General features: G+C 40.9%; 3 long non-coding RNA genes across 3 annotated transcripts; 1 reads left to right on the top strand and 2 right to left on the bottom strand.

Moving 5' to 3' along the window:
- Positions 1 to 12,340: 12,340 nt before the first annotated feature.
- On the bottom strand, positions 12,341 to 17,131 carry LOC145519647 (uncharacterized). Its single transcript, XR_014063839.1, has 2 exons — positions 17,037 to 17,131; positions 12,341 to 13,146 (listed from the first exon to the last, which is right to left on the bottom strand). It is a non-coding gene; the product is annotated as an uncharacterized LOC145519647 (long non-coding RNA).
- Positions 14,201 to 21,239, top strand: LOC145519780 (uncharacterized). The gene is made up of 2 exons (XR_014063916.1): positions 14,201 to 14,281; positions 17,014 to 21,239. It is a non-coding gene; the product is annotated as an uncharacterized LOC145519780 (long non-coding RNA).
- LOC145519540 (uncharacterized) lies at positions 18,322 to 21,245 on the bottom strand. The gene is made up of 2 exons (XR_014063826.1): positions 19,507 to 21,245; positions 18,322 to 18,422 (listed from the first exon to the last, which is right to left on the bottom strand). It is a non-coding gene; the product is annotated as an uncharacterized LOC145519540 (long non-coding RNA).
- Positions 21,246 to 21,298: the final 53 nt, after the last annotated feature.

The raw sequence follows: 21,298 nt of genomic DNA, 5'->3' as shown, positions 1-21,298 counted from the left end.
CACTCTTTCTTTTATGCAGTGATTTACTGGTCCCTACTGATTTCCAAATTGGATCACTGTAGTAAATTATCTATGCTGGTACCTGTGAAAGTAAGCCCTGGGATCCATATTTGTTTTGTGTTTTGCTTAAATCAGCAAGAATGATAAATTTGATGGTGTGAAATTGGAAGTGTCAAGGGCTTTCTCTGGTGATTGAGCAAAATAATGTCTCCACTTGTAATTTATTGTGACCCTTTTCCACTGTATGTGCTCTGTGTATCTCATATTTATTTCAATACAAATTAAATTGTTGTTCCTTCATCTATATTGTTATATCTAAGATTTTATTGATGTAAAAATCAAATTGTGTAATAAAAAAAAATCTCTCTGGATTTAAGCTGATTTCAAAATGTTATGTTGCAAAAAAACATTTACAATTAGAATTGAGTTTTCTATTGTGCTTCATTGTCTTATTGTTAGAATAAGGTGAATTTGAACTCTTCTGTTTTCCTTCAGCTCATCACAAATAAGAAGACTGGTATAATTTTGTGATCTAGTATGAAACTGGAAAAAAATGTGGCCTAAGGTGAGACTGGAAAAAAAAGAAAAATTATAGTTGTATCTCTTAGCTATTGGCTTGCTTGCTCCCCTGTACTTTTTTATCTAGTGAAATTTACAGCCTAATGGATGAGTTATTTGTAACCCTAAAATGATTCACAATATACAATATATTCAGAGTCATAAGTCAACACAGGATAACATAGAAGAACACATTCAGTATTTCCCTTCGATGGAAGTGTTTAGAATTGGCAGATATTTTCTGTGGCAAATTTAATAACTTAGCAAGCAAAACACTGTAAAGGTGAGTTAAATCTTTGTCCACTTAGAGATTATAATCTAAGAGGCATAATGGAAATCAGCTGTATAAAGGCGATTTTGATAGGTAAACAAATAGTTTTAGGAGAACTGATTTCCTCAAGATCTAGTGATATAAGGTCTTAGAAACTAAAACATTGTTAGTTCATAATGCTCTTTCTCTTAGCATATGGGAATATTTGGAACTGTTTAAGAAGTAATTTTGAGCTTTGGGAAGGGAAAGGTCATCTCATTCCTCAAGCTTGGTTGAATGAAGAGACTCCTCAAAGAAAAACACCTCACCATAAAAGGTTAAAAAAAAACAGACAAAAACTTGCTGACAAATCATCTGTTTAGACTGGTGACTCTCAAGGATCTTGGATGACCGTTTCTTAGAGGAACTATTTGTTTTGGGGGGAGTTTTGGCCTTGCTTCAAGCTGCCTGGAGATCTTACTTTCCCAACCAGGGATCAACCTGTGCCCCCTGGCAAGAAAGCTTGGAGACTTAACCACTGGACCACCAAGGAAGTAAGTCCCTGGTGAGTTTTGAACATACATAAAATTAGAACAGTATGATGAACTTCCATATTATCATCATCCAGCTCTCAGAATCCTCTACCATGGTCGTCCCTGTCTATTTTTACCTCTATTTACTTTTTCTAGTTTAAACAACTCACACTATTCTTTTCCACTTAGTAAAAATTGTTTCTAAAAGATAAGGATCCTTTTAAAGATCAGTATTAAATTAACAATAGTTAACATAGGTCTTTTCGACTAAGTGACTAGAAATGGTTGACAAACAGTAAGGCCTGGACATGAAAAAGGCTTAACAATTTTATAACAATAAACATGAAGGGAAGGGAAAATTCTAGTGTCTTTCTGTAAAAGGAAGACCTTTCCCCCTGAATTGTTGTCCTCAGAGAAAGATACAAAGACCACCACCATTTAGAGAAAGTGGTAAGGAAGATTTTGCCTTCCTACTTCACTTTCTCCCTCCTAAGGAGACAGTATACCCAAAGATTTTTTTCCTTGAACACAGAATGTGGGGCTTTGGTGGGCTTACTGGAAACGGGGGCTAGGTCAGTGCTTCAGATGAAGAGAGTACTGTTAACTAAACATGGAGGTAAATAACTTGGCATTAAATTCTTTCAATTTAGAACTCTAATCATTCCTAGACTTCCAAGAGTAATAGGCCATTTCATTTAAGTAATAAACCCTCAAGACAAAGAAATGAAACTTGGGGTGCATGCATGCTCATTCTAGATCTCATTCTAGGAATCATATACATATGTATATGTACATACATATATGTAATTGATTATACAATTAGGATTATGTGTGTGCTCAGTCGCTCAACTGTGTTCGACTCGGCGACACCATGGACCGTAGCCCGCCAGACTCCTCTGTCCATGAGATTTCTTAGGCAAGAATACTGGAGTGGGTTGCCATTTCCTTCTCCAGGGGATCTTCCCAACTCAAGGATCGAAACCTCGTCTCCTGCGTCTCCTGCTTTGGCAGGCGAATTCTTTACCACTGAGCCACCTGGAAAGCCCCGAAACCTGTAGTTATCCAGAATAAAATGGATATCTTTTTTTATCATTAACTCATTAAAAAAAATACAGTTGTATATGCAGGTTTCTCTCATCTGAAACAATTGACCCTGATAACAGAATTATCAAGTTCATGTTTTACAATTCAATTTAGTGATACCCAAAGTATATAGTTCATCTTTTGAAGTGTTGAGAAATTACCCTTTCTACCATTTTATCTGAAAAACTAAGCTTCCTTTTAGGACTTAACCGTATTATTGGGCCTATTTTGAACTGATGTTTATAATATGAACTTTATGTTTTCCTTTCTTGAGGACAATCCTCAATTTAAAAATGAAAGCAGAACATTTCTTACAAAAATATTGGAATAGTTTTTAGAAAAATATTTTAATTTGGGCAGTTGGATGTAGTCTATAGCTTTAGTTATAAATTATATAAACTATAACTTTAGTTATATAGATATATTGCTGAGAATAAAATATTCTTTCAAAGTGAGTAATTAAACATTTATCCTTATAATTAGAACCCACCAGAGGAGTTTATTTCTTTCTTTCTTAACAGAAAAAATATTAACATCTTAAAGATCTCTGTGCTCCATCTTTGTCACAGACCTTGTTCTGGCTCAGATGCCTTTTATGCAAGAAAATACCGAAGTTTTAACCCGATAGTGCTTCAATTTTATTCATACTCTCGCCAACAATTTTCAGTTTTTACAAGAAAGAGCAGAGGAAGGGAAAGGAAAGTAGGCACGTCTCAAGGAAAGAATCCTCAGGTCCCTGTGGCCTAAGGCTTAGCTGCATGGCTCCCTGACAACCTTCCCCTCTACTCTGAGGTATTGAAAGGCAAATCCAGGAAAAAGAATTCTCTAACCCTAAAGCTCTGCTGAGGTGAAATCCCACCAGCAGTCTTGGAAGGCCAGTGGGCGAACCATCATTCCACAGGCACTCCTGCTTTCTCACCTTATCCTTGTCTTTATTTCCTTTTTCTCCAAGGGCCTCAAGACGTCATTTGAATCTCTTTCTTTTGGCAGTGACCTCAACATTTACCCGTGGTCCTATTGCAGCCACCTGGCAAAATCTCAACTTCGGGGGTTCAGGATGGGGAACACATGTAAACCCATGGCTGATTCATGTCAATGTATGGCAAAAACTACTACAATAATGTAGTAATTAGCCCCCAACTAAAATTGAAAAAAAAAAAAAACACCTCAACCTCTAAAGACTTCCCTGGTGATCCAGTGGTTAAGAATCCGTCTGCCAATGCAGGGGACACAGGTTGGATCCCTGGTCTGAGGAAGATCCCACATGCTGTAGGGCTACTAAGCCCTCACTCCACAACTACTGAGCCCCCGTGCTGCAACTACTGAAGCCGGTGCGCCCAGCCTATGTTCCGCAGCAAGAGGAGCCACCACGGTGAGAGGCTCGCACACCACAACTAGAGAGAAGCCCTCACACAGCAACAAAGACCCAGCACAGCCAAAAATAAGAATGCTCAACCTCTAAAGTCGTACCTAATACCTCCTGAGCTTTTCTGTCACAGCATGCTACTTTTCCTTGACAGTTTTTGTTAGAGTTGTTCGAATCTTGCATGTCCTTTCTTATTTCTTTTAGTACTGAATTCTCAGAAAGGTATGCCCGAGTCTCACTGTGGTAAGAGATTTGTCAATTTCTCCTGGAAATCCTCTCAATTTTTGCCTCATGTATTTTAAGGCTGTATTACAGGTGTAAGCGACTTGAGACTTTTGTCTTCTGGTTGAACACTTTATGTAACAGCCCTCTAACTCTAGAAAACAACTTTTGCTTTAAAATCTGTTTTGTCTGATTTTAATCAATCACACCAGGTTTCTTTTGCTTAGTTTTTGCCTGATGTGGCTTTCCCCACTCTTGTCCTTTCCGTTTTAGATGTGTCTCCTATAAACCGTTACTCTGGATTGTCAGCTCAGTCAAGCTGGGAACTATATTTTCCCAGGATTTCTCCTTCTGGGTTAGAGTTGGCTCCCAAAACAAATTTGTGTTGAGAGTTGAGTGGTAGATGTGAAGGTTTGTACCTTCACATACGTGGTAGAATTGAGGGTATGTAGACAGGGAGATGGACAACTGCAGTATATGCCCAGTAGGGTCCAGCGTGTTCTTGTTTTTGTGCCTCTTCCTCCTGAGGGCTGCTCCAGGTCGGCCTCTACTGCTTGTCTGTGTACCCACAGAGAAGGAGCCCCACTGGGGCAGTACCTTCCCAAATTCCTATTGTTTCCACTTGGCAGATGAACGGGCTAAGCTTTTTCATTTTTTCCCTACAGTCCTCAACACTCATGTGCGTGCTTAGGAGCACTAGTCAGTATCTTTGATTCTCTTATCTCTCCTTTCTGGATGTTCAGGTCTCCCACCTCCTCACATAATTTTATAAAATCTACTTTCAATATAAATTCTTTGTCTCATAATACAAAGTTCTGTTTCTCTGCCTGAAACTTGACTAGCAGTAATATATAGCTACACTTTAAAAAATGGTGTGATAACTCTTTTTTCTCAGTGTAAAACATTGCTTTGAGTTTTAATGTTTATTTCCCCAAGACAGCCTGGCCTGCACTCTACTTGGATAAATTTTACAAGCTAGTTTTCTGCTGCTTCTAGTTTTAAAGTTTAACCGTGTTTCTGATGACAAGGAATGCTGCAAAAATACTCTAATTCAACAAAGAGTTATGATCACCAAATAATTTTTATCCATTCTACAGTGTTTCAGAATTACCAGCTGATTTTTAAACACAAAGTAAATACAGATGCTAATGGTGGTTAATCTGGTATGTTTCTTATAGCAAACTGATAACTTTGGTTTTTTTTTTAAGTGCATAGTTTAGTTCACTCATAATTACTGTTACTACTGATATATGTTGGAAAAGGGCATGGCAACCCACTGCATTGTTCTTGGTTGGAGAATCCCACGGACAGAGGAGCTTGCTACAGTCTTGAGTTCACAAAGAGTCGGACACGACTGAAGCGACTGAACACTGATATATGTGGGTTTATTTATAGTGTCTTATTTTGTGCTGTTCTCTGCCTTTTCTGTTTCTTTTTTCCTTGTTTATGCCTTTTGTGTGTGTGTGTGTGTGTGTGTTTATTTCCCCTGGATTTTTTTTTTTTTTAACTCATTTCCCCTACTCTACCATTTTGGAATTTATACACACTTGCTGCCTTTTTTTCCCCATTAAGCTTTAGAAATTTAAACATGCATACTTAACATAGTTTTGGGTTAAAAGGATTTAAATTTGCTTTGCCAGGTGCCTTGGGGCACTATCAAACTGGGACCACTTTAAACTGAATTCTTAGCTCTTAAGTTTTTTTTCCCACGTAGGAAGTGTAAATTCAGGGCAGAAGTACTGGCTAGTGGTATTGAATTCTTAGGGGAGACTTTTCTTCCCTCCACCTGACACCAAGTTAGAAAAAGGCAACTTTGCTAGCTGTCTCTTTAGACTTCAAATGCAGTCATCATTTTGCAAACTTCTCCTGTTAGAAGCCACCTTCCCTGGTGGCTCAGATGGTAAAGTGTCTGCCTACAATGCGGGAGACCTGGGTTTGAGACCTGGGTTCAATCCCTGGGTCGGGAAGATCTCCTGGCAAAGGAAATAGCAACCCACTCCAGTACTTTTGCCTGGGAAATCCCATGGGAGGAGGAGCCTAGTAGGCTATAGTCCACGGGGTCCCAAAGAGTGGGATATGACTGAGCGACTTCACTTTCACTTTCCTGTTAGAATCCCCTCCTTGGGTGGGGCCTCTTCTTTATCTCCTGCCCTCAGTGTCCTGTTCTGGCTCCCACCCCTTACCCTAAGTTTACCAGGAGCTAGAATAGATCACTCATTCTGAACATGTGTATTCACTCATTCTGGAAATTCTTTATATTTTGCCATTTGGGGGTTACCTTTAAGGTGTGTGTGAGGGAGTGACATTTTCCTGTTTAACCTGATTTTTTTAGGTTGACTTGAGAACCAGTCAGCAGTAACAAGAGAAAGGTTCACTTGGTGGTGTTTCATTCTGAAAAATCTGAAGGACCCAGAGCCTCCATCCCAGATAGATGGGAACTAAAGGATCCTTTATTGCCAGTTCAAGATAACAGGAGGCAGGAGACAGGGAAAGACTTGGGAGAGGGGATGAATAGAGGGAAAGAGATGGTGGGGAGGTGGAATCTGTGATATGATAGGCTAAAAGACTCTATGGGAGAAGTAAATAAATGTTTTGCTGTATACTCTGGGCTCTATTTTATTCAGGATATCTCTGGTTTTCTTTTTGGTGATGGATTCAGATGATATACTCAGTTCAGTTCAGTTCAGTCGCTCAGTTGTGTCCAACTCTTTGCAACCCCATGAATCGCAGCACGCCAGGCCTCCCTGTCCATCACCAACTCCCAGAGTTTACCCAAACCCATGTCCATCGAGTCGGTGATGCCATCCAACCATCTCATCCTCTGTCATCCCCTTCTCTTCCTGCCCCCAATCCTTCCCAGCATTAGGGTCTTTTCCAATGAGTCAGTCTTCACATCAGGTGGCCAAAGTATTGGAGTTTCAGCTTCAACATCAGCCCTTCCAATGAACACCCAGGACTGATCTCCTCTAAGATGGACTGGTTGGATCTCCTTGCAGTCTAAGGGACTCTCAAGAGTCTTCTCCAACACCACAGTTCAAAAGCATCAATTCTTCGGCGCTCAGCTTTCTTCACCATCCAACTCTCACATCCATACATGACCACTGGAAAAACCATAGCCTTGACTAGACGGACCTTTGTTGGCAAAGTAAGGTCTCTGCTTTTAAATATGCTATCTAGGTTGGTCATAACCTTCCTTCCAAGGAGTAAGCGTCTTTTAATTTCATGGCTGCAATCACCATCAGCAGTGACTTTGGAGCCCAAAAAAATAAAGTCTGACACTGTTTAGACTGTTTCCCCATCTATTTCCCATGAAGTGATGGGACCAGATGCCATGATCTTAGTTTTCTGAACGTTGAGCTTTAAGCCAACTTTTTCACTCTCCTCTTTCACTTTCATCAAGAGGCTCTTTAGTTCTTCTTCACTTTCTGCCATAAGGGTGGTGTCATCTGCATATCTGAGGTTATTGACATTTCTCCCAACAATCTTGACCCAGCTTGTGTTTCTTCCAGCCCAGCGTTTCTCATGATGTACTCTGCATATAAGTTAAATAAGCAGGGTGACAATATACAGCCTTGACGTACTCCTTTTCCTATTTGGAACCAGTCTGTTGTTCCATGTCCAGATGATATACTAGCTCACGTTAAAACATGATCAAGGAGTTTTATACACACAGCATCAGGAATAATGTTAAAAAGTCCATAAACAGTAGTTCCAATCTTTATAGACATACTTTTAATTTCCTTGGCCCTCAGTTTCCTCATTCGTAGAATGTGGCCAGTTGAGAAATATTTTGAGGATTATTTGAGTTCAACATATTTGTACACTGTGAAATTTTGTACAGGTAGCTACATTTTATATTATACCTTAGGGGATTCTGGGGCTCCTGGAAATAAAGAACTTCCTTCAAAATTCTACCTGATGGGTCAGTGATGGCTAAAACTTTTGTTACCATGTTTTAAGTCAACACCTTTCAGGGCGAAAAAGAAACTTTGGACCCTTTAAAAGAATGTTTTTCTTTTTCCCTTTTTAAAGTACAAAGCCTTATGTATGTTGACAGGTGGATTTTATAATTCTCATAATTCCAGGGACATAAAGGTGCTATTGGCAAAATCAGATAAGCCTCTCTAATTCCAAGAGCTCTCTCCAGAAGTACTTCTTCAAAATCAGTAAATGATTGAAAGTCCTCTCCAAAACATTCTCTAACTATCCCAAATGAATTCATAAGAAGGATGCAAAAATAGTCTAAGAAATGCTCAAAACTAAATTTATCTGCAATGTACAGAGAATGACGCTAAGAATTATCAGTTCTCTCTTGAGGAAGTCTGGCAGAAATTGGGTATGACCTGAGACATGTAGGAAGTAGCGATAAGATCACTGGGGGCTTCCTTGATGGTTCAGTGGTAAGGAACCCACCTGCTAATGCAGGAGACGTGAGTTCAGTCCTTGGGTTGGATAGATCCCTGGAGAGGAAATGGCAACCCACTTTAGTATTCTTGCCTGGGAAATCCCATGAACAGAGGAGCCTGGCAGGCTATGGTCCATGGGGCTGCAAAGAGTCGGACTTGACTTAGCGACTAAACAACCCTAAATAAAGCTAAGCTCTGATTTATTTCCAATAACAACATCAACAAAAAATGTATATAAAAATTTTTTTAAAAGATCATTGGAAGGCAGTAGAGCACAGCCAGGTTCTAGGACTCTGAAGTCTAACAGACCTGGTTTCAGTCACTTCTTAGCCGTGTGATCTCTGCTTCTCCCTGTACAATGGGGGTAATAATACCCTATCAATTGTGAAATGATAAAATGAGCTCAAGCATATAGAATGTTCAGCATAGTGCTTCACATAAAGGGCTCAAAACATTTTGGCTGTCATCATCTTCATCATCTATAATTTAGAACAATTCTGTGCAATGCTATATTGAATAAATTGAGTAGTTGTTAACATAATTTGCCAGTTATTTTTATTCCAAATAGCCAGACAATAACTGTAATTATTTTTCAGGTACTCTTTAGTAATAATTGATGTTTGTAACAATGACCACCTCCCATTTTCTCCCCTACCCAGGTACTGTAAAATTTTGAATTGTCAAAGAAAGTTTAAATTTTGGAGAGTACATGATATTGTGATATAATAGAAAACAGAGTAAGGATCAGAACTAGGTTTTAGTAGTAACTACTTCATACAGATCTGTGACCTTGGGTAATCCATTTAACCACTCCTTACATGTGTTCCTGTTTTGAAGAATAAACAGTAATATAGGATCCATGGGACTTCCCTGGTGGTCCAATGATTAACAATGTGCCTTCCAAAGCAGGGGATATGGGCTCAGTCCCTGGTTGGGCAAGTAAGCCTGTGGAGCAACCAGAGAGCCTATGCACCACAACTAAAGGAAGTCCAAGTGCTGCAAGGAAGACCCAGGGCAGCCAAACTTTTTTAAGGAAAAGAGTAATATAGGATCCAGATTGCTAATGTATGTATGATGGAATGAGGTTTTCTTCCCTACCACTTCTTTCCATTTTCTAGAATGTTGCATTCTAAAAGCTACATTAATAGAAGGGTCAGGAGTTTTTTGTTAGTTTATTTTCCCAAATAAAATTCACCATTTCTTCTTCTATAGAAGGGTGTGTTTAAAACAATATCACTTAATGCAGTGAAGGAGAAAAAGTATCAGTGCAATGAGGAAAGATCTAATTGCATTAGATATTCTATCTGGGGGTCAGACCCCCATGAGGAGTTTCCCCCACTGCCTCAAGCATACTCAAGTTTTGAAACCTGCTCACTATCAAAAGTAGAACCAGTTGGGGCAGAGAAAGACTGAACAACGTCCTTTGGAAGCAAGACCCAGGAAGAACTGGAGCTGAGACTTTCCTGGAAGGAAAAAGTGAGTGTATCAAAAGGATGAAGGGACTGTGTATGTCTATAGAGCAGCATTGTCCAACAGTAACATAATGTAAGGCACACATGCGATCCACATACGTAATTTAAAATGTTCTGGTAGCATATTTAAAACAGCAAAAAGAGGGACTTCCCTGTGGTCCAGTGCCTAAGACTCCAAGCTCCCAATGCAGGGGGCCCAGGTTCAATCCCTGGTCATATCCCACATGCCACAACTAAGAGCTTGCATTGTTGTTGTTGTTTTAGTTGCTAAGTTGTGTCTGACTCTTTGCGACCCCATGGACTGTAGCCCACCAGGCTCCTCTGTCCATGGGATTCTCCAGGCAAGAATACTGAAATGGGCTGCTGTTTCCTCCTCCAGGGGATTTTCCCGACCCAGGGCTCGAACCCACATCTCCTGCATTGGCAGGCGGGTTCTATACTGCTGAGCTACCAGGGAAGCCCTAAGAACTTGAAAGCTACAACTAAAAAAAGATTCCACATGTTGCAACTAGAAAATCCTGCGTCCCGCAAGAAAGACGGAAGATCCCATGTGCCGCAATAAGATCCAGTGCAGCCAAGTGAATAAATAAATATTTTTTAAAAAGTAAAAAGCAACCGGTGAAATTAATTTTTGCAATATGTTTTATGTAACCCAGTATCAAGTTATTAACTATTAATAATTTTACATTCTTTTCTATATCAAGCCTTCAATATATATTTTATTCTTCCAGCACATATCAATTCAGACTTGCCATATATCAAATGCTCACTCTTCACATATAGTTAGTGGCTAATGTGTTGAACAACACAGATATGGAAGGTATGAAGGAGACTGTCTAAGATTCTCTGGTGACACTGGCGTTATCACATGCTGTTCCCCCAGAGTCTAGGACTAAGACTTCCATGGCTGTGAATGGAGCTTAGAAGCAACTTGAATAGAGTAAAATACTCTCCGCTGGCTGGTGGACTTGTGGACTTTGTGTGGTTTGGATGACATGGCCTAAAAATGAAGCTGCAATTGAACATTCTTTGCAATTTTGTATGTATATTAAATTGTCTAACATTAAGACTGCTTTATTATAGAGTAAGGGCTTCTCAGGTGGCGCTAGTGGTAAAAAACCTGCCTGCAAATACAGGAGACTTAAGAGACACAGGTTCAATCCCTGGGTTGGGAAGATCCCCTGGAGAAGGAAATGGCAACCCACTTCAGTATTCTTGCCTGGAGAATCCCATGGACAGAGGAGCCTGGTAGGCTACAGTCCATGGGGTCACAAAGAGTTGGACATGACTGAAATGACTTATTGCACATGCTCACTATATTATAAATCACCTTTCTCTTCCATTATATGGTGTATTAGTCTGCTCAGGTTGCCATAACAAAATATTGTAAACTGGGTAACTTAAACAACAGGAATTTTATTTTCTCACAGTTCTGGAGGTTGAGAATTCCAAGGTCAAGATGCCAGCAAAGTAGATATCATTCTGAGGACTCTTGGCTTATAAGTAGTTGCCATCTCACTTTATGGTCAAGTAGCCTTTCTTTGATGTGTGTACTTGGGAGAGCGAGAGAGAGAGGAGATTTCTCTCTTTCTCCTCTTATAAAGCCACCTATTGGCTTAGGGCTCTACCTTTATGACTTCATGTAACCTTAATTATCTCCCTGTCTCCACAGTCACAGTAGGGGTAGATAAATCCACAAGGTGGGAGATTCTCCAGACACTGGGAGCATTCAAAATACGCTGGGCGGCCACAAAATATAAATGTCCTTCACTGGCACTGAGTTCTATTATTGTTTGAAAAAAAAAATCCAGTTCAGGAGACATAAATTTAGCTCAAAAACAACTTTGTTTAATCTAGAATCTGTTTCCAAAAGCAACTGTTAAAACAGTCTGTCTGCTTTCAAATTTACTTTTCTTTATACCTGACCTTGCTTCTAACCTTTTCAGTTGCATCATATTTTTACATCCTGGTAAATAATAGCCAAAATCTACTGGCTGGAGTATGGTTGTGTCAGAGACTTATATTCCCTTGGCTGGGAGGTGGTGTGAGTGAACAATGATGCTTCACTAATGGAAAAGGAATAAGAATAAGGAATAAGTGTGAGCCCATTTTCGAAAAAACAGCACGGGTGTAAAATATTAGGCCACCTCGGAGCTTCTCACCTATTCTGTGTGCACACAGAACTTTCACATACTGTTGTCAGGAGTGTGTATTGGTACAACTACTACTTTGGGAAACTTCTAGTAACAGCTAAAGCTGGAAGTTTGCATATCCTATAACCAAGTGCTTTCAATCCTAGGAATATATCTATCAGAAATGCATACACATGTCCACATAATTTGTAATAGTCCCTAACCGGAACCCAAATATTATTCAGCAGTGGAATGGATAAACTATGGATACTCACAACAGTTGGATACTATATAGTGACAGAAATGAACACACCGACATGGATGAATCCTACAAACATAATGTTGAGATAAAGAAGCCAGACTCTTGCATACATATCATGAAAGAGTCCATCATATACAATCCACGCATACAGAGTCCCCAAACAGTCAAAACTAACCTATTTTGTTATGGCAGGATTAGTGGCACACTTGATGGTTAGGAGGATCCTGATTAGAAGAGAGGTCTTCTGGGAAGCCAGTCACGCTGGGTACTGGTTACAGTTTTGCTCACTGCTTAGAATTCTTAGAGCTGTGCCCTCAAGACTTGTGCTGTTTTCTGTGTATTATACTTCCATAAAAAGCTAAATTTTGAAAAACTCGAGGAGAATTTCCTTTGGTGTCACCACTTGTGGCTTTGGGGAAGAAATGAACTCTTCACAAATGCTGCTTTCCCCCAGAACATCAAATCTACAGTTCACATGCTTTCGGTCCACACCTTATTTCTCTCAAGGATGAAAGTTAACCACACGTTTCATTCTCTTTTGCCCTCCGGAGTATTTAGTAACTTGACTTTCCCCACTGTAATAATTGTAATCCCGATCTTGTTCACTGACCTCTCAGGAAAGGAGGTGGCGGGGTGGAATGTATACACGTCAATTCCACATTTCATTTCCTTTGCTTCGGCAGGACGGTTTTGGCAGTACACACAGTGTGTCTGTGCACACCCACACTGCTTCTGACCTTGGTTGTACAGCAGGTAACAACAGCCTTGATGTGGTCCTTTTCTTTTTGAAGTGTTCAGATGGGCAAGCTCTCTCCGTTTCTAATCCCACAGAGGAAAAACAACATGATGCCAACAAATATATCTGTGATCAAAAGTAAATTTGTGTTCTTGGTAAGATTCAGGATAAAGCCACCGACTATCTCATAAAAGATTATCTAAGTTAGTTTTCCAAATAAGCAGCCAAGTTTGCTTCATGATCAGAATTACTATTTTCCCAAAGCTAAAGACAGGATGAAACTGAGGAACGGTCAGCTCAACTACAGAGGCAAATTTCTGCAAGATGTGGAACTCCTTCAGAGTTAATGGAAAATGTAGCAGGAGTTGTGGTTAATGGTAATAATCATGACAGTTCACCCGTTACCTACTTCTATTTCTATCTGTCTGACTTAATATTCCCTGTGTGCACTTAGTCACTCAATCATGTCAGACTCTTTGCAACCCCATGGACTGTAGCCTGCCAGGATCGTCTGTCCATGGGGATTCTCAAGGCAAGAATACTGGAGTGGGTTGCCATGCTCTCCTCCAGGGGATTTTCCCAACCCAGGGATCGAACCCAGGTCTCCTGCATTGCAGGCGGATTCTTTACCAGCTGAGCCACCAGAGAAGCCCTAATATTCCCTTTATTTGGGCATTTCTTTATATAAAAAATTCTTGAGAATTTCCTGGTGGTCCAGTGGTTAAGACTCCATGTTTTCAATGCAAGGGGAGTGGATTCAATTCCTGATCAGGGAGCTAAAATCCCACATACTGAGCAGTGCAGCCAAAAAAAAAAAAACCTCAAATTAATATCATGTCACTCGCACCAGACTTCTCTGGTGGCTCAGATGGTAAAGCGTCTACCTACAATGCGGGAGACCCGGGTTCGTAGGAGACCCGGGTTCAAACCCTGAGTCAGGAAGATCTCCTGGAGAAGGAAATGGCAACCCACTCCAGTACTCTTGCCTGGAAAATCCCATGGATGGAGGAGCCTGGTAGGCTACAGTCCATGGGGTCGCAAAGAGTCGGACACGACTGAGCGACTTCACTTCACTTCACTTCTTCACTCGCACAAAATAGTGGGATATAAAATCTGGGGAAATGATCTCTTGACCTACATTTCAGAAAACATTGGGAAGAAAAAAAAAATGGGATAATGATTTTTTTTTTTTTTTTTGGTTCTACCAGTTTATTGCTACCAACCCATTTCCCTCCACCCTCATGCACGCGTGCTCAGTCATGTAACCCCATGGACTGCAGCCCACCAGGCTCCTCTGTCCATGGACTTTTCCAGGCAAGAATACTGGAGTGGGTTGCCATTTCCTTCTTCAGATTTTTTTAAAAAGAAAGAAAATGTGAAAGACCTTATATTTTCTTCCAAAGAACAAAACCCACTGGCTTAGAAGGTACTTTAGTGGTTGAGAGATCTTTGTGCCTCAGTTTCTTCATCTATAACTTGCTAAGGTATTATGAATGAGATAATGCACATAGAGGACATGACAATTAGTGTAACTAATTAGTATTACTACTACAACTATCATTATTTGAAATTATATGTGTTTATTTTTGAATTTTCTGTCTCCTCCAATAAAAAATAAGCTCCATGATGCCGGAATCTTGCCTGTTTAGTACACACAGGCATCTGCTGAATGTGTCTCAATTTGAGCAATAAAGTAAAGGAAGGATGAGATTTCTCAAAGAATTTAAGGTCAATGGAATTTTCCCCTAAGAAACTCTAAAACTGATGCTGTTACCCAAAAACTGTGTTTGCTTCTTGGTGAGTGTTCACCCAAGAGATACAACCAAGCCAAAGAGGGAGAGAAGGATTTTTTACTTGCAGTAAGTAAGGAGAACACCAGGGATCATTTCCAAAGCAGTGTCTCCCTGAACAGCAAAATTGGGGAATTTTCTAGCTAAGGGCACATGCATATTGGCAAAGGGACTTGAGCAGAGAGGAATTCACCATTGAATTGGGGCAGAGGTCTACAGAGTCCAGACTTTAGTTGATTGAAGTTATGAGGGTCAGGAAAGTTCAACATCATCATTCCATCCTCCATCTGGATGGGGACCTTTGTGCATGCAGAACTCAAGTATGTATCAGGTTGCTATCTCCCTCAAGGAGGAGCTAGGATTCTATTTTATCACTGAACTATTGTTTTTTGACTACTTTTGTTTTGTTTCTGCATTGCCTCAAGATCATTAATTACAGAGACCTGTTCAAGGGCACACATTGTGGCCAGACTTAGAGCACAAGATGGCTTCAGGCCAAAAATAGCTTATCTTATATCAAGAAAGCCATGCCTCAATCTCTTTCTCTGAGGTGGGGGGGTTTACCCTATGTGCTTACACCATTCCTTCAATTTTCAGCACTTGGGGAAATTTTGGAGCACATCCACCAGGAAAAATACATGATGACAATACAGGTATAAACACGAAGACAACTGCAGAAGTATTTTCATCCAAGTCCATGGAGAACTTTTTATGTGATGCAGCATTGTGAGGGTTAAAAAAGACAAAACAGCGTGATTTATCTTATTCAAACTTTTAGGCAAGTCAAGGCTTTTGTAGGCTTATTAAAATTAATACAGTGTCTAAGTCAAGTGCTATGAAGCTTTGACTGTTTTTTTTTAAATTTAATGATGGAAACTTTTTATTTTTAAAAATAATATTTATTTATTTATTTTTGGCTGTGTTGGATGTAAGCTGTGGCATATGGGATCTTTGTTACAGTGTTTGGGCTCCAGAGCACATCGGATCTTAGTTACCTGACCAGGGATCTAACCCATGTCCCTTGTATTTGAAGGCAGGTTCTTAACCACTGGACTTTGACCAGTCTTGATTAAAATGATAGTTGAAACTAGGGGTCAATTTTAAGAATCCAAAGCATTCAAGTTAGCAGTATAATAAAGGCTAATGAATATTTACATATAGTTACCAGAAAAATTAGAGTTAAATCTTTAGGTGTTTTAGATCATAAAACTGGATTACTGCTAAAATTTATTTACAAGGATAAAAACTTTACAGTAATATTCAGATTTCTGAGTAATCTTGAGGTTATAAATATTTATGGAGCAGCATTTTTTAATGTTTAACCACTTAATGTTTTAATCTATGTTTGTCATAGGAAGTTAAATTTGCTTACCATTCTTGTGATAATTTAATCACTATGACCTCACTAATCTGGTTGTACTTTCTCAATTAGCATAAAAGACTGTGTTGATTCTCTTAAAATTGGTAACATACTAATTTATTTCCCCTTGAATTAGTTATGTTGTAATGAAACTGAGAAGAACCCTGTGGGGCCTTTCAGTATTCCCGTTTCTCATTTGTAGGAAAAAGGCTGTGGTGGGCTTAGTTGCTCAGTCGTGTCTGACTCTTTGTGACCCCATGGACTGCAGCCTGCCAGGCTCCTCTGTCCATGGGGATTCTTCAGGCAAGAATACTGGATTGGGTTGCCATGCCCTCTCCAGGGAATCTTCCCAACTCAGGGATCAAACCCAGTCTCCCACATTACAGGCAGATTCTTTACATTCTGAGCCACCAGAGAAGCCCAGGAAAAAGGCTACAGCCTTTCAAACCTTCCCTGTCCATGGGATTCTCCAGGCAAGATTACTAGAGTGGATTGCCATGGAGTGGTTGTCATGCCCTTCTCCAGGGGATCTTCCTGACCCAGGGATTGAACCCCTTTCTCTTACTTGTCCTGCATTAACAGGTGGGTTCTTTACCAATGGCACCACCCTGGAAGCCCCAGGACATACATAACAATGTACCTCTTCAGATATATACAATAAGTCTAAGTCACTTCAGTCGTGTCCGTGTCCGATTCTGTGCGACCCCACAGACGGCAGCCCACCAGGCTCCCCTGTCCCTGGGATTCTCCAGGCAAGAACACTGGAGTGGGTTGCCATTTCCTTCTCCAGTGAATGAAAGGGAAAAGTGAAAGTGAAGTCGCTCAGTCGTGTCCGACTCTTAGCGACCCCATGGACTGTAGCCTACCAAGCTCCTTCGTCCATGGGATTTTCCAGGCAAGAGTACTGGAGTGGGGTGCCATTGCCTTCTCCCATATACAATAGGACATATGTAACAATATAGCTCTTTGTTCTTTCACAGGAACTAAGGCCCCCACCAGGTGAAGGAAGGTAACTGCAGGCTGGGCACATGCTTGTGAACCCCAGACTGGTTGGAACCAAAAGGCTGATGATTGAGATTCATGGAACATCACACTGTTACCTTACCATCAACCAGTCAGAGGAAGGTCACAACCCTGTAGACTTTTCTCCAAATTTTGCCCATAAAAACTCTTCCTTGAAACCCTTCGAGAGTTTGAGCTTACTGATCATGAACCACCTGTTGCTCTTGTTTGGTCCTGCAATAAATCTGCTCTAAACTCTGATGTTTGGAGTTGTTAGGACTCACAATGCATCAGGCACATGAACTTGGGTTCAACAACAGTAGTGACCTCGGAGAGGCAGCGGTGACTGGTGACATGAAGCAAGATCTTAATTCCCTGCCCAGGAATTGAACCTGGGTAGCCTGGATGAAAACACAGGCATCCTAGCCACCAGACTAGCAAGGGCTAGAGACTAGAAGCTATTTTTCACTGGCTCTTACCCCCAGTGAAAAATTCATTTCTCACAGAGGCAAAAACTGTAAATGCGGCTACAAAGTTTATTATTAGACATAGCATTACAATAAGAGGGAGAGCACACAAAGAAACAGTTTGTTAAGATAGGAGCAAGGCAGAGATGCACACTTGGAGAGAAAGGGTGTGGGCATCCCCCTGAGTGAGGAGAAGGGCAGTAAAGAGGCAGTTAAATCATTTATATAGGATAGTTCTTGTCTACCTTTGGCTAATTGGTTTCTTTTTCCACACCTGACCTGCCCTAGGACCCTCCCCAACATGCGTGTGCAACTTTCCAAGATGGATTTCAGCCCAGAGGCCTATGGAATCACATATTCTGGGGTTGTGCCCCTCCTTTTTATCCCCCAGGAGTCTTTCTGAGGATATGAAATGTCTCCCTTGCCCCAAGGAGGGGAAATACATGACCTCTTGATCCTTTACTCAAACAATGTTTAGCCTCTCTCTGCTCCTGTCACGATTGTTATCTGAAGGTGTCCACAGGAGACGAAGTCTGACTATTTACCGTGTTTCAGTTGTTACTTCCATTTTGGAGAGCAAACAGGAGACTGGTTGTAAATATCTAAACTGGAGCTCACCTATCCCTGCCTTAGTAGCACTATAGTCAAATGACTCATTAATTTTAAAACAAACCATCATGTATTCCATTCAACTAATTTATTTGTGTCAGGCACTGTTTTACCCCTGGGAACCAGCAATGGGCACAACGCAAGACTCCAGCATCATGATGCTTATTTTTCATTCTGAGAGACAGAAAATTATAAAAAATGCATAGATAATTTCAAGTATATATAGGCATTTTGAAGAAAAGCATACAGGGCAAAGGGGTAGAGAATAAACAGGCCTATTATAGAATCAGGGAGGAAGAAATTTTCCTCTGTCCTTTGAGAAATAGAATATTTCCTGCCATACCAGTAAACAAAGGCTATCACAGTCATCAGCGATCGCAATCACTACTGATTGCAGTCACCATCAGTGGTGAGCTGGTGAGCCCTGAGGAATCTCAGGATTCCTCAGGACATACAGGACACTGTATGAAAATATAGGACACTGGCCCCAGATAGCTGAGGCATGTATCAAAGGAATGATTTCAGTGAGCACAGACTCTTGCATCTTCCCATACATAGACAGGTGCTAAATGAGGTATTTGGTATCCCTTTAATTAACAATAATCTTTTGATGTTCAAATTACCTGCCCTTTGTTGCAAAACTATATAACCTGATTCTCCCCTCACCTCCTTGGAGCAGTTCTCTCCGGGTTACTTGAGATGCTGCTTCCCTGGCTTGAAGTCTTAAAAATTCCTGCTGAATAAAACATAACTCTCAATATTTTTTAAGTCTACACCTTCTAAGTTCTAGCTGGTCTAAGAGTTAAACTTACATCAGACAGATTAACAGGATAAAATCAAACAAAAGTTCAACAACATGTATACATGGGAGAGACCCAGGAAAACTGAGTAACTCTCCAAAATGGCCAACTTGAATACCATCATCAGTTAAAGAAAAAAGAAGATGTTAGGGGTGGTAGTTTGGGACTTCCAAGGGGAGGAAGGCAACTGAAAAGGAGACAAACAGCAGACATTTGGTAAACAAATGTTTGATGGGTCAGCAAACACAATGGGACACAGAGGGGAATTTTAGCAGACTTTGCCAGGTTCCTCTGAGTCTACACATCTAGTTTGTACTATGGTTATCTATGGTGGTATCACCCTTGGCAGAACACGTCCTCCACATTCTTTTAAGCAGGTAGGGAAAAGGTCAAAGGTAATGAGTCTTTGACCTTAAAAAAAATCAGCCTAAACTAATCCACATGCCAAAGAAACTCACTTTGGGGTGGCAAATCTTGCGCCCCTACAATAGCTAGGGCGGTCAAGGCAGGCGTCACTCGTTAGAGCATGTCATATAAACACCACAGTTAATGCTTGGTGGATGTTGTTCTGATTGCTTTCTCCCTGGGACCACACTGACTCCTATTTACTTGTCTGCACACCTGCTCTATCCAGATAAATCCTGAGCGTGTAAGTCTTATATTACAGACAGGCGTCCAAGGTCCAGAGGTTAGTAAGGCAAGTTCTGATTCTGTGGGTACTTGCTGTCATGGTAATGGCTACACAGCGGTGTTGTGACATACTGTGGTACAGGTTCTGAGAGCACTGAGGACAAATTAGCCTAGTCTTGGGCTTATCCAGTAAGGCTCAGGAGAAGGAGAGGCTCAGAAGGCCATTGTCCTTCCTTCCTACCTTCCATCCCGTTCCAACAGCATGGCCCAGGATCTGAGCCCAGAAAAAAGAAGAGTAGGCAGAGCCCCGCAAAGCTGTCAAAGTTTTCATGGGCTGTTAAGAAGCAAATAATTCACGTGTAGACATCCAAGCAAAGTGCCACAGTAGAAGCGAGGAAGACAGTCAGTTCAGTTCAGTTGCTCAGTCATGTATGACCCCATGGACTGCATGCAGCATGCCAGGCCTCCCTGTTCATCACCAACTCTCAGAGCTTACTCAAACTCATGTCCATCGAGTCAGGACACAATTTAAGCAGCTGAACCACCACAACCATATTAGTCAGGGATGTTTTCACCTAAAAGTGTAGGCAAAATGTGGCTTCTTGGTTTAAAAGACTTATATAACTCAAAACCATGAGATAATTCAGTCTATTAATGATTTCAGTTCAGTTCAGTCGCTCAGAAGTGTCCAACTCTTTGAGACCCCATGGACTGCAGCATGACAGGCTTCCCTGTTCATCACTAACTCCTGTAGCTTGCTGAAACTCATGTCCATCGAGCTGGTGAGGCCATCCAACCATCTCATTCTCTGTTGTCCCCATCTCCTCCTGCCTTCAATCTTTCCCAGCATCAGGGTCTTTTCAAATGTCAGTTCTTCGCATCAGGTGGCCAAAGTATTAGAGTTTCAGCTTCAGCATCAGTCCTTCCAAAGAATATTCAGGACCGATTTCTTTCAGGATTGAATGGTTTGATTTCCTTGCAGTCCAAGGGACTCTCAAGAGTCTTTTCCATCACCATAGCTCAAAAGCATCAATTCTTTGGCGCTCAGTTTTCTTTATAGTCCAACTCTCACATCCATACATGACTATTGGAAAAACTATAGCTTTGACTAAGTGGACCTTTGTTGGCAAAGTAATGTTTCTGCTTTTTAATATGCTGTCTAGGTTGGTCATAGTTTTTCCTCCAAGGAGTAAGCATCTTTTAATTTCATGGCTGCAGTCACCATCTGCAGTGACTTTGGAGCTCCCCAAAATAGTCTATCACTGTTTCCATTGTTTCCCCATGTATTTGCCATGAAGTGATGGGACCAGATGCCATCATCTTAGTTTTCTGAATGTTGAGTTTCAAGCCAACTTTTTCACTCTCCTCTTTCACTTTCATCAAGCTGCTCTTTAGCTATTCTTCGCTTTCTGCCGTAAGTGTGGTGTCATCTGCATATCTGAGGTTATTGATATTTCTCCCGGCAATCTTGATTTCAGCTTGATTCCACACATCCAAACAAAGCGCCACAGTAGAAGCGCGGAAGACACGGAAGACGCCAAACCTCCTGCGCAGCCACGCCCTCCCCAGCTGGTCAGGGTCTGGCAAGGTCTCGCGATTGGTCCTGCTGGCGCAAGCCAC

This window comes from Giraffa tippelskirchi, chromosome 1, assembly GCF_054371585.1.
Source record: "Giraffa tippelskirchi isolate mGirTip1 chromosome 1, T2T-mGirTip1v1.2.pri, whole genome shotgun sequence".
In the NCBI taxonomy this organism is placed as follows: Eukaryota; Metazoa; Chordata; class Mammalia; order Artiodactyla; family Giraffidae; genus Giraffa; species Giraffa tippelskirchi.
The sequence above is the reverse complement of the archived record's forward strand: the minus strand, read 5'-3'. Positions and strand labels throughout refer to the sequence as shown.